Genomic DNA, 15,227 nt, shown 5'->3' with positions numbered 1-15,227 from the left:
GTGCCCATCAATTGTCGCCACTGTGCCATCAAACTTCGCCACTGTGCCCATCAATTGCCGCCACTGTGTCATCAAATGCAGCCACTGTGCCCATTAATTGCCACCACTGTGCCATCAAACGCAGCCACTGTGCCCATCAGTTGCCGCCACTGTGCCATCAAACGCAGCCACTGAGCCCATCAATTGCCGCCACTGTGCCATCAAGCGGCACCACTGTGCCCATAATTGCCGCCACTGTGCCAACAAACGCCACCACTGTGCCATCAAACGCAGCCATTGTGTCCATCAATTGCCGCCACTGTGCCATCAAACGCAGCACATCAATTCCCATCACTGTGCCATCAAATGCAGCCACTGTGCCGATCAATTGCTGTCACTGTGCCATCAAAAGCAGCCACTGTGCCCATCAATTGCCACCACTGTGCCCATCAAATGCAGCCACTGTGCAAATCAATTGCTACCACTGTGCCCATCAAACACAGCCACTGTGCCAGATCAAATGCTCCCAATGTGCCCATCAAATGCTCCCACTGTGCCATCAAATGCTGCCACTGTGCCATATCAAATGCTCCCACTGCACCCATCAAATGCTGCCAGTGTGCCCTCCCCCCGCCCACCGTCTACCCGGCACTTACCCTGTCTGGGTGGGGCAGCGGGTGACGACGGCGAGCGCTGTCCTCCATGCTCCTCAATGTCTTCTCCCGTCCTTTCTTCCCGTCCTCTGCTATGATTGGACACCTGATAGGCATCCAATCACAGCGCCTGTCGTTTCAGCCGATCAGGTGACAGGTAACAGACCCGAGCACCTGATTGGCGGAGGGACGGTTCAGTGTTAGGAAAGTGAATATTAATTCGCTTTTCTAACACAGCTAAGTGAAATGCGAGCGCCAACCATGGCGCTCACTGTTTACCTTTTTTAACGCTTATTAGAGCCTCTAATAAGGTGCTAGGCTCTAATCAGGTGCTTCAAAAAAATACCCCGCCGCTGTAATTCAGGCGCCCAAAAAGGTTCTGGGCGCCTGAATAGGGGGTGACAGTGGCGGCCATAGATAGATTCATGAATTGCATGAATCTATCTATTGGTCATAGAGAAGGTGGCAGGAGAGAGGGGGCGGTGTCTCCACACTGTCCTCTTATGTATTCAATGGAAGTTACCACACATCTCCACACTGTCCTCTCATGTGTTCTGTGGAAGTGACCACACATCTCCACACTGTCCTCTCATGTATTCCATGGAATTGACCACACAGCTCCCAACTGTCTTCTCATGTATTCCATAGAGTTGACCACACATCTCAACACTGTCCTCTTATGTATTCAATAGAAGTTACCACACATCTCCACACTGTCCTGTCATGTATTCCATGGAGGTGACCACACAACTCCACACTGTCCTTTCATGTATTCCATGGAAGTGACCACACAGCTCCACACTGTCCTCTCATGTATTTCATGGAAGTGACCAAACAGCTCCCAACTATCCTCTCATGTATTCCATTGAGGTGACCAAAAAACTCCACAATGTCCTCTCATGTATTCCATGGAAGTGACCACACATCTCCACACTGTCCCTCTCATGTATTCCATAGAGGTGACCACACATCTCCACACTGTCCTCTCATGTATTCCATGGAAGTGACCACACAACTCCACACTGTCCTCTCATGTATTCCATGGAGGTGACCACACATCTCCACAGTGTCCTCTCATGTATGACATGGATGTGACCACAAAGATCCCAACTGTCCTCTCATGTATTCCTCGGAAGTGACCACACATCTCCACATTGTCCTCTCATGTATTCATGGAAGTGACCACACAGCTCCCAACTGTCCTCTCATATATTCCATGGAGGTGACCACACATCTCCACACTGTCCTTTCATGTATTCCATGGAGGTGACCACACATCTCCACACTGTCTTCTCATGTTTTCCATGGAAGTTACCACACAACTCCACACTGTCCTCTTATGTATTCTGTGGAAGTGACCACACATCTCCACACTGTCCCTCTAATGTATTCTATGGAGGTGACCACACATCTTCACACTGTCCTCTCATGTATTCCATGGAACTAACCACACATCTCCACACTGTCCTCTCATGTATTCCATGGAAGTGACCACACAGCTCCACACTGTCCTCTCATGTATTCCATGGAATTGACCACACAGCTCCCAACTGTCCTCTCGTCTATTCCATAGAGGTGACCACACATCTCCACACTGTCCTCTCATGTATTCCATGGAATTGACCACACAGCTCCCAACTGTCCTCTCGTGTATTCCATAGAGGTGACCACACATCTCCACACTGTCCTCTTATGTATTCAATGGAAGTTACCACACATCTCCACACTGTCCTCTCATATATTCCATGGAGGTGACCACACAACTCCACACTATCCCCTCATGCATTCCATGGAAGTGACCACACATCTCCACACTGTCCTCTCATGTATTCCATGGAAGTGACCACACAGCTCCCAACTGTCCTCATGAATCTATCTATTGGTCATAGAGAGGGTGGCAGGAGAGAGGGGGCGGCGTCTCCACACTGTCCTCTTATGTATTCAATGGAAGTTACCACACATCTCCACACTGTCCTCTCATGTATTCCATGGAGGTGACCACACAACTCCACACTGTCCTCTCATGTATTCCATGGAAGTGACCACACAGCTCCACACTGTCCTCTCATGTATGTCATGGAAGTGCCCAAACAGCTCCCAACTGTCCTCTCATGTATTCCATTGAGTTGACCACAAAACTCCATGATGTCCTCTCATGTATTCCATGGAAGTGACCACACATTTCCACACTGTCCCTCTCATGTATTCCATAGAGGTGACCACACATCTCCACACTGTCCTCTTATGTATTCCATGGAAGTGACCACACATCTCCACACTGTCCTCTCATGTATTCCATGGAGGTGACCACACAACTCCACACTGTCCTCTCATGTATTCCATGGAAGTGACCACACAGCTCCACACTGTCCTCTCATGTATTTCATGGAAGTGCCCAAACAGCTCCCAACTGTCCTCTCATGTATTCCATTGAGTTGACCACAAAACTCCATGATGTCCTCTCATGTATTCCATGGAAGTGACCACACATTTCCACACTGTCCCTCTCATGTATTTCATAGAGGTGACCACACATCTCCACACTGTCCTCTCATGTATTCTATGGAGGTGACCACTCATCTCCACACTGTCCTCTCATGTATTCTATGGAGGTGACCACTCATCTCCACACTGTCCTCTCATGTATTCTATGGAGGTAACCACACAACTCTACAGTCCTGTGCCGGCTGGTGCTCAAAATTTTGCGCAAACAAACTGAAAAATTCTAAAAAAAAAACATCAATTGCAGCCTCACTGCGCCATCAAATGCCGCCACTGTGCCCATCAATTGCCACCACTGTGCCATCATACGCAACCACTGTGCCCATCAATTGCCACCACTGTGCCATCATACGCAAACACTGTGCCCATCAATTGCCACCACTGTACCATCAAACGCCGTCACTGTGCCCATCAATTGCCACCACCGTGTCATCAAACGCAACCACTGTGCCCATCAATTGCCGCCACTGTGCCCATCAATTGCAGCAACTGTGCAATCAAACTCCGCCACTGTGCCCATCAATTGTCGCCACTGTGCCATCAAACTTCGCCACTGTGCCCATCAATTGCCGCCACTGTGTCATCAAATGCAGCCACTGTGCCCATTAATTGCCACCACTGTGCCATCAAACGCAGCCACTGTGCCCATCAGTTGCCGCCACTGTGCCATCAAACGCAGCCACTGAGCCCATCAATTGCCGCCACTGTGCCATCAAGCGGCACCACTGTGCCCATAATTGCCACCACTGTGCCATCAAACGCAGCCATTGCGCCCATCAATTGCCGCCACTGTGCCATCAAACGCAGCACATCAATTCCCACCACTGTGCCATCAAATGCAGCTACTGTGCCGATCAATTGCTGCCACTGTGCCATCAAAAGCAGCCACTGTGCCCATCAATTGCCACCACTGTGCCCATCAAATGCAGCCACTGTGCAAATCAATTGCCACCACTGTGCCCATCAAACACAGCCACTGTGCCAGATCAAATGCTCCCAATGTGCCCATCAAATGCTCCCACTGTGCCATCAAATGCTGCCACTGTGCCATATCAAATGCTCCCACTGCACCCATCAAATGCTGCCAGTGTGCCCTCCCCCCGCCCACCGTCTACCCGGCACTTACCCTGTCTGGGTGGGGCAGCGGGTGACGACGGCGAGCGCTGTCCTCCATGCTCCTCAATGTCTTCTCCCGTCCTTTCTTCCCGTCCTCTGCTATGATTGGACACCTGATAGGCATCCAATCACAGCGCCTGTCGTTTCAGCCAATCAGGTGACGGGTAACAGACCCGAGCACCTGATTGGCGGAGGGACGGTTCAGTGTTAGGAAAGTGAATATTAATTCGCTTTTCTAACACAGCTAAGTGAAATGCGAGCGCCAACTATGGCGCTCGCTGTTTACCTTTTTTAACGCTTATTAGAGCCTCTAATAAGGTGCTAGGCTCTAATCAGGTGCTTCAAAAAAATACCCCGCCGCTGTAATTCAGGCGCCCAAAAAGGTTCTGGGCGCCTGAATAGGGGGTAACAGTGGCGGCCATAGATAGATTCATGAATTGCATGAATCTATCTATTGGTCATAGAGGGGGTGGCAGGAGAGAGGGGGCAGTGTCTCCACACTGTCCTCTTATGTATTCAATGGAAGTTACCACACATCTCCACACTGTCCTCTCATGTATTCTGTGGAAGTGACCACACATCTCCACACTGTCCTCTCATGTATTCCATGGAATTGACCACACAGCTCCCAACTGGCCTCTCATGTATTCCATAGAGTTGACCACACATCTCAACACTGTCCTCTTATGTATTCAATGGAAGTTACCACACATCTCCACACTGTCCTGTCATGTATTCCATGGAGGTGACCACACAACTCCACACTGTCCTTTCATGTATTCCATGGAAGTGACCACACAGCTCCACACTGTCCTCTCATGTATTTCATGGAAGTGACCAAACAGCTCCCAACTGTCCTCTCATGTATTCCATTGAGGTGACCAAAAAACTCCACAATGTCCTCTCATGTATTCCATGGAAGTGACCACACATCTCCACACTGTCCCTCTCATGTATTCCATAGAGGTGACCACACATCTCCACACTGTCCTCTCATGTATTCCATGGAAGTGACCACACAACTCCACACTGTCCTCTCATGTATTCCACGGAGGTGACCACACATCTCCACAGTGTCCTCTCATGTATGACATGGATGTGACCACAAAGATCCCAACTGTCCTCTCATGTATTCCTCGGAAGTGACCACACATCTCCACATTGTCCTCTCATGTATTCCATGGAAGTGACCACACAGCTCCCAACTGTCCTCTCATATATTCCATGGAGGTGACCACACATCTCCACACTGTCCTTTCATGTATTCCATGGAGGTGACCACACATTTCCACACTGTCTTCTCATGTTTTCCATGGAAGTGACCACACAACTCCACACTGTCCTCTCATGTATTCTGTGGAAGTGACCACACATCTCCACACTGTCCCTCTAATGTATTCCATGGAGGTGACCACACATCTTCACACTGTCCTCTCATGTATTCCATGGAACTAACCACACATCTCCACACTGTCCTCTCATGTATTCCATGGAAGTGACCACACAGCTCCACACTGTCCTCTCATGTATTCCATGGAATTGACCACACAGCTCCCAACTGTCCTCTCGTCTATTCCATAGAGGTGACCACACATCTCCACACTGTCCTCTCATGTATTCCATGGAATTGACCACACAGCTTCCAACTGTCCTCTCGTGTATTCCATAGAGATGACCACACATCTCCACACTGTCCTCTTATGTATTCAATGGAAGTTACCACACATCTCCACACTGTCCTCTCATATATTCCATGGAGGTGACCACACAACTCCACACTATCCCCTCATGCATTCCATGGAAGTGACCACACATCTCCACACTGTCCTCTCATGTATTCCATGGAGGTGACCACACAACTCCACACTATCCCCTCATGCATTCCATGGAAGTGACCACACATCTCCACACTGTCCTCTCATGTATTCCATGGAAGTGACCACACATCTCCACACTGTCCTCTCATGTGTTCCATGGAAATGATCACACAACTCCACACTGTCCTCTCATGTATTCCATGAAAGTGATCATACATCTCCATACTGTCCTCTCATGATTTCCATAGAGGTGACCACACATCTCCCAACTGTCCTCTCATGTATTCTATGGAGGTGACCACACAGCTCCACACTGTCCTCTCATGTATTCAATGGAAGTTACCACACATCTCCACACTGTCCTCTCATGTATTCTGTGGAAGTGAACACACATCTCCACACTATCCTCTCATGTATTCCATGGAAGTGACCACACAGCTCCTTACTGTCCTCTCAGGTATTCCATTGAGATGGCCGCACAACTCCACATTGTCCTTTTGTGTATTCCATGAAAGTGACCACACATCTCTACAGTGTCCCTCTCATGTATTCCATAGAGGTGACCACACATCTCCACACTGTCCTCTCATGTATGTCATGGAAGTGCCCAAACAGCTCCCAACTGTCCTCTCATGTATTCCATTGAGTTGACCACAAAACTCCATGATGTCCTCTCATGTATTCCATGGAGGTAACCACACATATCCACAGTGTCCTCTCATGTATTCCATGGAAGTGACCACACAACTCCACACTGTCCTCTCAAGTATTCAATGGAAGTGACCACACATCTCCACGCTGTCCCTCTAATGTATTCCATGGAGGTTACCACACATCTCCACACTGTCCTCTCATACATTCCATCCATAGAAGTGACCACACATCTCCACACTGTCCCTCTCATGTATTACATGGAGGTGACCACACAGCTCCACACTGCTCTCTCATGTATTCCATGGAAGTGACCACACATCTCCACACTGTCCTGTGTGGTCACTGCCATACATTTTCAATGGCACCTAAACATGTGTACGATTCTGCCGCAATTGTCACACAATAAATCACACGGTAAAACTGCAATGCATAAAGCTTGTCTCTCAAAAAAGAGCAGGAGCTTCTTTTGGGCGACAGTTCCGCACGTTGCGGTTTGCCGCGATTGCAGCACGATTTATCACACGCCAAAATCACACCCGTGTCTAGGTGCCTTTGAAGATGAATGGCACCTGAACAAGTTTTGTCCCATTTGTCATTTTTGCACAGTGGTTTGGGATCATGGGCAGAATCGCGGCGGTTCTGCCTGCAATCGCAAACACCCAGGTGTGAATGGCACCTAACCCCCTGTTGCTTTCAGCAGGCATAGCACCCACTATGCATGGTCCATTCAAGCACTAGTGTGGGGTGAAAGGGGTTAAAGAAGCCAGTGAGGATGTAATACAATGCCTCTTCTCCACCCATCAAATGCTCCCTGAAGAACGATTCGAGCGCAGATTGTTCTTCAGAGGTCAAAGCAAGTGTGAATGTGCTCTAAGACCCATTCACACTTTCACATTCCAGAGTGTGGGCAGAAATTTGTGTTTCCCAGAACCGCATGGAAAATGCACCAAAGCATGCATTCTGCCTGCAGTATCATTAATTGTTAATGTCACCCCAAATGCGGCTAGCATTTGCGTGACAAAATGTGCATTAAAGTGGAACTTTACCCATAACAACTTGATAAAAAATAATGTTCATTTAGCAAGGAACGTACATTAGGATGTGACACAGGGATTGTAAACCTTTTTATCTTGGAGGAACCCTTGTCAAAAAGTTTGGGATCTCAGGGAACCCCTGAAATCATCTTCACATTTACAGGTCACAGAACATAGGCTCACAGAACATTCTGACTATGGGTACTTGAACATGAAAGGGTTAACCCACCTACAAGAGGGGGCTTAAAAAAGCATGAATCAGCCAACAGGTGTCCATAATGTGTGGAGTAGAACAGAACACAGTTGTGAGAAGGCTGGGAGCTTTCTGGCTACTGAAATGCTGCTGGCTCTTGTGACTTTTCTGGTCTGCCGGAGCAGCTGGGGACTTTAACCGTTTCCTGATGGCCACTGTACATTTACGGCCCGGGTGGAACAAGCACCATTCTAGGCGCACATACCCATACCAAACAAAACCAAAGAAAATCCCCATCTCCACTTACCGACCAGCTTGCAACCAACCAAATTATCCTGTCTAACAGTATGTGTTAAAAAACAGGGGTTTAGTTTGCACACAATTGCAAAAACATGCGTAAGCTGCAGAGCCACTTCATGGCACACCAGTATTGTCTGCAGTTCTAACTCTAAAAAGTTTCAGAGCCTCTATAGTATAATAATGGATAGGTAGAGGGCAGTTGAGCCTGGAGGCTGGTTGGTAAGTTGAGCTGGGAATTGTCTTTGGTTTTGTTTTGCATGCGTCGCCCTTCCATGCCCTCTTTGCTGCAAAGGCCAGGTATAGGTGGAGGGCAGTGGCCATTTGTTTGTACTGTTGGAATACTGGTGAGGGGCGCACTGGACCCCTTTCTTGCCATTGTGCTATATGCTGGGTGTCCAGTGCACCCCTGTGCCTTTACAGAGGGGTGGGCTCCCTCCAGGCTCACCTGCCCTCTATCTAGCCATTAATATTGTAACGACACCCCAAGTATGAAAGGGGTTAAAGCCGTTTTGGACATTCCATTTCCGCACACAAAGGCAGCTACTGAACACTCCAATCAGCCGAACAAGAAACCCATACGAATAATTCTTCCCCCCAAGTACGAGACGAGGCTCTGTACAGAGGGTCAAACAGGAATCAGACTCTTTTTTTAGAAACAAAATGACAAGTCTTCATATACAGTTAAAGAGGAGGTTCCTACCTCCTGCTCATATTACTCTAACATTACACCTGTAACCAGAAACCTAATTAACATGAGATAATTTACTAAATCATTTACCCAGACTAGTTGACTCAGAGACATGACCTTTAGGACAGACTTGCCCTCTTTTAGTTCAGAAGACACAAACAACATTATCATATTTATAACACAGGATACCTTCACACAATAGCAGTAGCTAATTACAATTAACAAGACAAACAGTGATCTCCTCCCCTCCTCAGCCTAGTAGGCAACAAACTATAGTATGAGTAGACTGTCCGGCTCCTACCCAGTTCTAGAGGCCAATGTGATAAGCTCTCTCAACTAACATGTTGAGTTCAGAATCAAACAACCCAAGAATAGTCTTTACATATATCCTTGAGAGATGTTGTTAATGAATATTACTGTCCCATTTGAAGTAATCCAATCATATTCTCAGGGTTCATTCTTTTCTTGGTCACACTGCGCCCAACAGTGACACCCGTCACAATTATACATGTGCTTCTACTATGGAGGCTCCCAAACTTTATAGAGTTAGGAGTGCAGATAATACTGGGGTGCTGTGAAGTGGCTCTGCAACTTACTCATGTATTTGCAAATGTGTGCAAACTAAACCCCTGTTTTAACACGTACTGTTAGACAGGATAATTCAGTTGGCTGCAGGCTGCGCAGTAAGTTGAGCTGGATTTTTTTTTGGTTTTGTGTGACATGCGTCACCCTTCCATGTGCTCCTTGCTGCAGAGGCCAGTTTTAGGTGGGGGCAGTGGCCATTTGGACATCCCCATACATCCTCCCACTCTAGCCTCATCCACGTGCACCCTCAGGGGGAGTGCAGCCTGTGATCACTGTGTCCCTCTGACACAGCAGTTTAGAGATTGGGGTACATGGCTAATAAAATTGGCCCTGTCCAATGGAATCACTGTGAGTAATCACAGCAATCACAGTAGTAAACACAGGCTGAACATAAGCCTTTGAACAGTGTTATGGATTTCCAACACAGTGATCATGACTGGGAAAGCAATGACAGTGTTAAAAAAAAAAAAAAAAAAAAAAAAAAAAAAATTCACCCCTCAGAGCAGCAAAGTCTCACAATGATGACACTGCACTGCTCTAGTGACAGTATGTGAAAAAAAAAATTTTTCTTTTTTTTTTACATACTGTCACCAGAGCAAGCGCAGTGTTACTATGGTGAACTTGTACTGTTGTGGCAGTGATCATGTACAATGTCTAGCTGTTCTTATTGTTGCCACACCAATCCCATTGTCACCAGAACAGTGTGAGTCAGCAACAGTGTTCCAGATTGTTGCCACACTATTCCCCACTGTCACCAGACCAGCTCAGCCAGCAACAGTGTTTCTGATCACCTCCATCACACCAGTTGCCTCTGCCTGTCACCTGTACTGACAGGCCAGGGACTGTTTATTGACTACGTTTCTTTTACATGTATTTTATTTTTCATTTATTATTGCGTATTAGTAATTATTGTATTATAGCATGTGCCCCAACTAAGATCCATTGGTACTGTATGTGGGCCATTTTATAAAGTTTTTAAATGCCTTAGTGTTTCTTTAAAAACTGTCTTTTAGGCTATGGCTATCTTTATTTCTTAGTGTTTACTATTTATTTTTTACTGTTCATACATAATTTGCCAGCTCCCCTCTACAAGGTATTGATCTGTGTAATGTTTATTGTTATGTTGTTCAGTGCTGCGGGAACTAAGATGGCTGCATATAGTCACATGATTTGATAAAGGGCCACGCCCAAAATGTGTTTTTATGACTACAGCCTGCTGACAGCCTCTCTCACGGCCCCACCACCACACCTCCGCATCTGCGTTCTATCTCTAGCCTCAGTGTGGCTGAGTTGGCCTGGCATCGCTCTGTGTGGTTGGTGACGTCACATCCGGTGCGCCGCCCACCCTCTCTGGCTGCTGCACTGGCTTCCTTGAGTCTCCTGCATGGTTCTAGTGGGTCTTTGTACATCACTCACCCCCACCTCATTCACCAGCGACTGGCTATCTTTTGCATTGGGTGTGATTGCCAACATGACATTGGGTTCAGCACCTCCTTTAGCCATCCCTCAGCACCAGCACTGACATGCAGGAGTCAGCATGCCTTGGGATTAGGTGAGATCGGGACATTTGTCTGTTAATGGAGTTCATTGCCATTGGTTGTCAATCTTCATTTATTTACTTTCATGGACATTCTGACTTTGCACTTTATGAAATAAAACTCTTTTTTACGCAACTTGTGGCACCGCTACTCTTATGATTTTCTTGCCACTACAACATTTCAGTATTTTTTTTACTTATCAACCTCTCAGTGCTCGACTAAGAGGAACCCTTTTGTGTTTTGTTTTATTGACTACGTTTTTGACTGCTGTCTGGACTGATTCTTTGCCCATATGCTGACCATCTCTCAGCCTGCCACGTAAACTGACCCATATACAAGTCCAACTGAGTACATTCCTGCGAGACACCAGTCCAACCATGCTCTGTGGACAGCTGCACTACTTGAACCACAGGAACTCTTTTGTTCTTCCTTTCTTCATCCTCCTATACTTCCTGGTCAGTGAACATGGGATTCCCGAGGCAGCCATGTACCAGTAGGCTAGGTTTGCTTGGCTTATAGGAATGGGAAATGCTTTAGGTGATGCTACACTAAGCTATATTCCCTGACCGCTTGTATAGAGGTGACCATTACAGTACATTGGTTTTGATACAATTGGTTGGTTTGTGTGATACACAACATATTGCACATAGTTCAGTACATAATCAGTCCAAACATTGAAAAAGTCTCACATATATGGTATAGTATGTCATATCTCCATACTCAGAATGAGTAGCAGAATTTGTTTTGGGGTGTAAGTATGCTGATTCTGTGTGTGAAAAATATGTTATTAAATTGACAACTTGTGTATAAAAAAAATTTAATTTTCTTTCCGCATTTACCAAAAACTTGTGGCAAAAAAAGTCTTCAAAACACTCATAATGCCTCTTAACAAATACATTGGGGTGTTTACTTCTAAAATGTGGTCATTTTGTGGGTGTTTTACTGTCCTGGTTCTCCGGGGCCTCCAAAAATTTGATAGTTTTTGTTTGTTTCATGCTGAAAAAAAACAGTTTTTGTTTTCCTTTTTGAAAAATAGAGACTGTTTGTTTTGCCTACAATATATAAGACTGGCTAGTGATCTGGACCCTCTAATATCACTAACATTTTCTTTCGCTCCCCTGCCACTATATTCTGTCATTGTGAGTGATGAAAAGCCCTGTGTAAGCTACAAGGTGTCAAAGTTGTAGCTCACTTAAAGTGATATTAAAGGCAGATTTTTTTTTTTTAAATAACAAACATGTCATACTTGCCTGCTCTGTGCAGTTGTGCAGTGGTTTTGCACAGCACAGTCCTGATCCCCCTCTTTTTCGGTCCTCCACCAACACTTCTGGCCCCTCCCTGCTGCTGAGTACCCCCATCGTGGCCCGGCCCTGCTCTCCTCATTGGCTCCCTAGCTGTGATTGACAGTAGCAGGAGCCAATGGCTCGGGACCTGGGAGAGCCACTGTTCTTGTGCACATCGCTGGATTGAGATGGGCTCAGATAAGTATTGGGGGGGGTTGCTGCACGCAGAACTTTTTTTATCTTCATACATATGATGCATTAAGGTAAAAAGCCTTGAGGCTTTACAACCACTTTTAGGGCTGGTTTACACCTATGCTTTTTTGTTCAGTTTTGCAGAAACACACTACAGTCCATTTATTATGGTTTCAAATCTATGCATTGTATGGAAAGGGCCAGGGACCAGCAGGTTGTGTTTTTGGTTCCATAGACATCAATGGATCAAAAATGTGTATTGAAAAACGCAAAATCCATCTGGAATATGCATCAACTGCAACCTGTATAAGTGTGAACCAGGCCTAGGCTATAGGCTGTCTTGTGCCAGTGCGGGGTGAGTTACATACTTTCTATATCCAAAAGTAGCAGGTATCTATTTTGGCAAAGAGTGGTGCAAGAAAAGTATTTATTGCTGGGGATTAATACAAACTTGTAACTTTGGCCTGAATGATCAAAGCACAGGTTTACAATAAACGTACACCTGCCATGAGAAAACATAAGAGCTGCCTTTGGAAAATGCACACACAAAAAAAAAGTTGGAGAAGAATCAGAAATTTTGTCTATACTTGTTCTATGGCAATAATTCAAAACTTTATACTTTTGACTTCTGTGTTCCATTAGGGAAATCTCCCAGCACTTCTGGTCCCATAGATACTACAGGAAGTGGAGGTATTGTCTCTAATATGAGGGGAATCCGCTCTTAGACAGTTGTCACTGGAACAAGAACTTCCCCCAGTGCTGCTGTGTCAAAAAAAAATTGGCTTGGTTATACAACCGTAGAATTTAATTTGAATGTTTGTAAAAAAATTCTAAAACATAATTTTGTGAGAGCATTTGATCTTGCCATTATTGAGTCCCACTACTTGAATGGAACAAGTTTCTTATGTACCTAGAACATGCGCATTACAATATGTACGAGTTTATCTGAACGAAAACCACAGTCAGAATGTTGTTTTGTACAAGAAAAATTTTTCCATCCTACTCCTTCAAATTTTATCACTATGTTCAAAAACAGTTTGACCCAATTAACCATTAAAAAATTAAAAGCGATAACTTTTGAACAAAATTCTACTGGTGTATGGCCAGCTTATTTGCTTTCAGCCCTTGATAAGGTAAGAAACTTTAGGGGCAAACAGTCCTGAGCTAAAAGGGAATTACTTGGAAAAGGAATGTATAGAAATTCAGCCAATGTGTTGTGGTCTCATCTGACATCATATTTGCAAATGATAATATTGAAAGTAAATATTGATTTTATCCTTATTCAGCGACATAGGTTTATTAATTCAAGCAACCAAGCTTCCATCTACAGTAGGCATAACTGAGTAAGGTTTGGTTGGCCTTGGCTTTATAAAATGATTACAATACGAAGGTTTATTTTGAATAATTGCTTGACCCACAGCCATTAATACTTCGCTTAGACTTTTCCGAGGGCACGTGAGAAATAGAACAAGGTCAAAGGACTGCAAATATTTTACTAGTTACATTGTTTTACTTAACGTGTCGTATTGCCGTCTTTACAAGAATTCTAGTGCTGATTCAATGTAGACTGAGGTACAACAAAGGAAGATGCTGCTTTTCAGTAATACAAAATTCCGCAGAGCCCATTATCTGTGGCCTTGCATTTGTTCTCATACTCTCCGCTTTAGTCAATTAAATATACCTTTAAATGCATTTTCTCAAGAAAACACTTTGGTTTCTCACATTCTTTATATGGATGAGTGTTAATGCGATCTTTAACAATCACTGTTTTCCTTGACAAGTCTTTGCATCCTGGTTTTGGCCCTTTTCTTAATGTAAATCAGCAATATTTGCTATGGCCACAGCCGCAATTAACCTTGAAATATATAAATAATAATTATTTAAGGTCATTTGAAGCACATGTCTTATCAAAGAGTACTATCTAAGAATTTGAGATAAAAACCTTGAAACCATAAAGCAGATGTGGTCTGAAGGGACACTCTTTAACAAACAATGGCAGACTATTTTGTGCTGCCTCTTAAGGATGTTAAGCATTCATTTGTAGAAAGTGAAATACATCTTTGTAAATGCATACATCTGTTACTATGTTAAAGTTTAATATATACATGCAGAAGAACAATGGGGGGATAGTTACATGAATGAACCTACAAACATAGAAATTGTATCAAGAACTGAAGATCCTGGATGCAGTATGTGAAGAAACCAAGATATAATGCGCAGCACAGTGGTGTAGTGGGTAGCACTCTCACCTAGCAGTAAGAAGGGTCGCTGGTTCGAATCCCAGCCACGGCACTACCTGCCTGCGTGGGTTTCCTCCGGGTACTCCGGTTTCCTCCCACATTCCAAAGACATGCTGGTAGGTTAATTGGATCCTGTCTAAATTGTCCCTAGTATGTATGAATGTGAGTTAGGGACCTTAGATTGTAAGCTCCTTGAGGGTAGGGACTGATGTGAATGTACAATGTATATGTAAAGCGCTGCGTAAATTGACGGCGCTATATAAGTACCTGAAATAAATAAAATAAATAAAATAATGGGGATTTTAAGAATCCACATATATAACCTAAACATTTTTATTTTAAATTAGATTTTTATTTTTTCCATATTAAGAAATATATATTGTATGCAAACTACTCAGAAAAACATTATAAAGTGCTCTTTTCCATATATAGTAAGTATATCCCTCCTGGCTG

This window comes from Aquarana catesbeiana, linkage group LG05 (genome assembly GCF_042186555.1).
Source record: "Aquarana catesbeiana isolate 2022-GZ linkage group LG05, ASM4218655v1, whole genome shotgun sequence".
Classification (NCBI taxonomy): Eukaryota; Metazoa; Chordata; class Amphibia; order Anura; family Ranidae; genus Aquarana; species Aquarana catesbeiana.
This window is presented reverse-complemented; position numbering follows the sequence as displayed.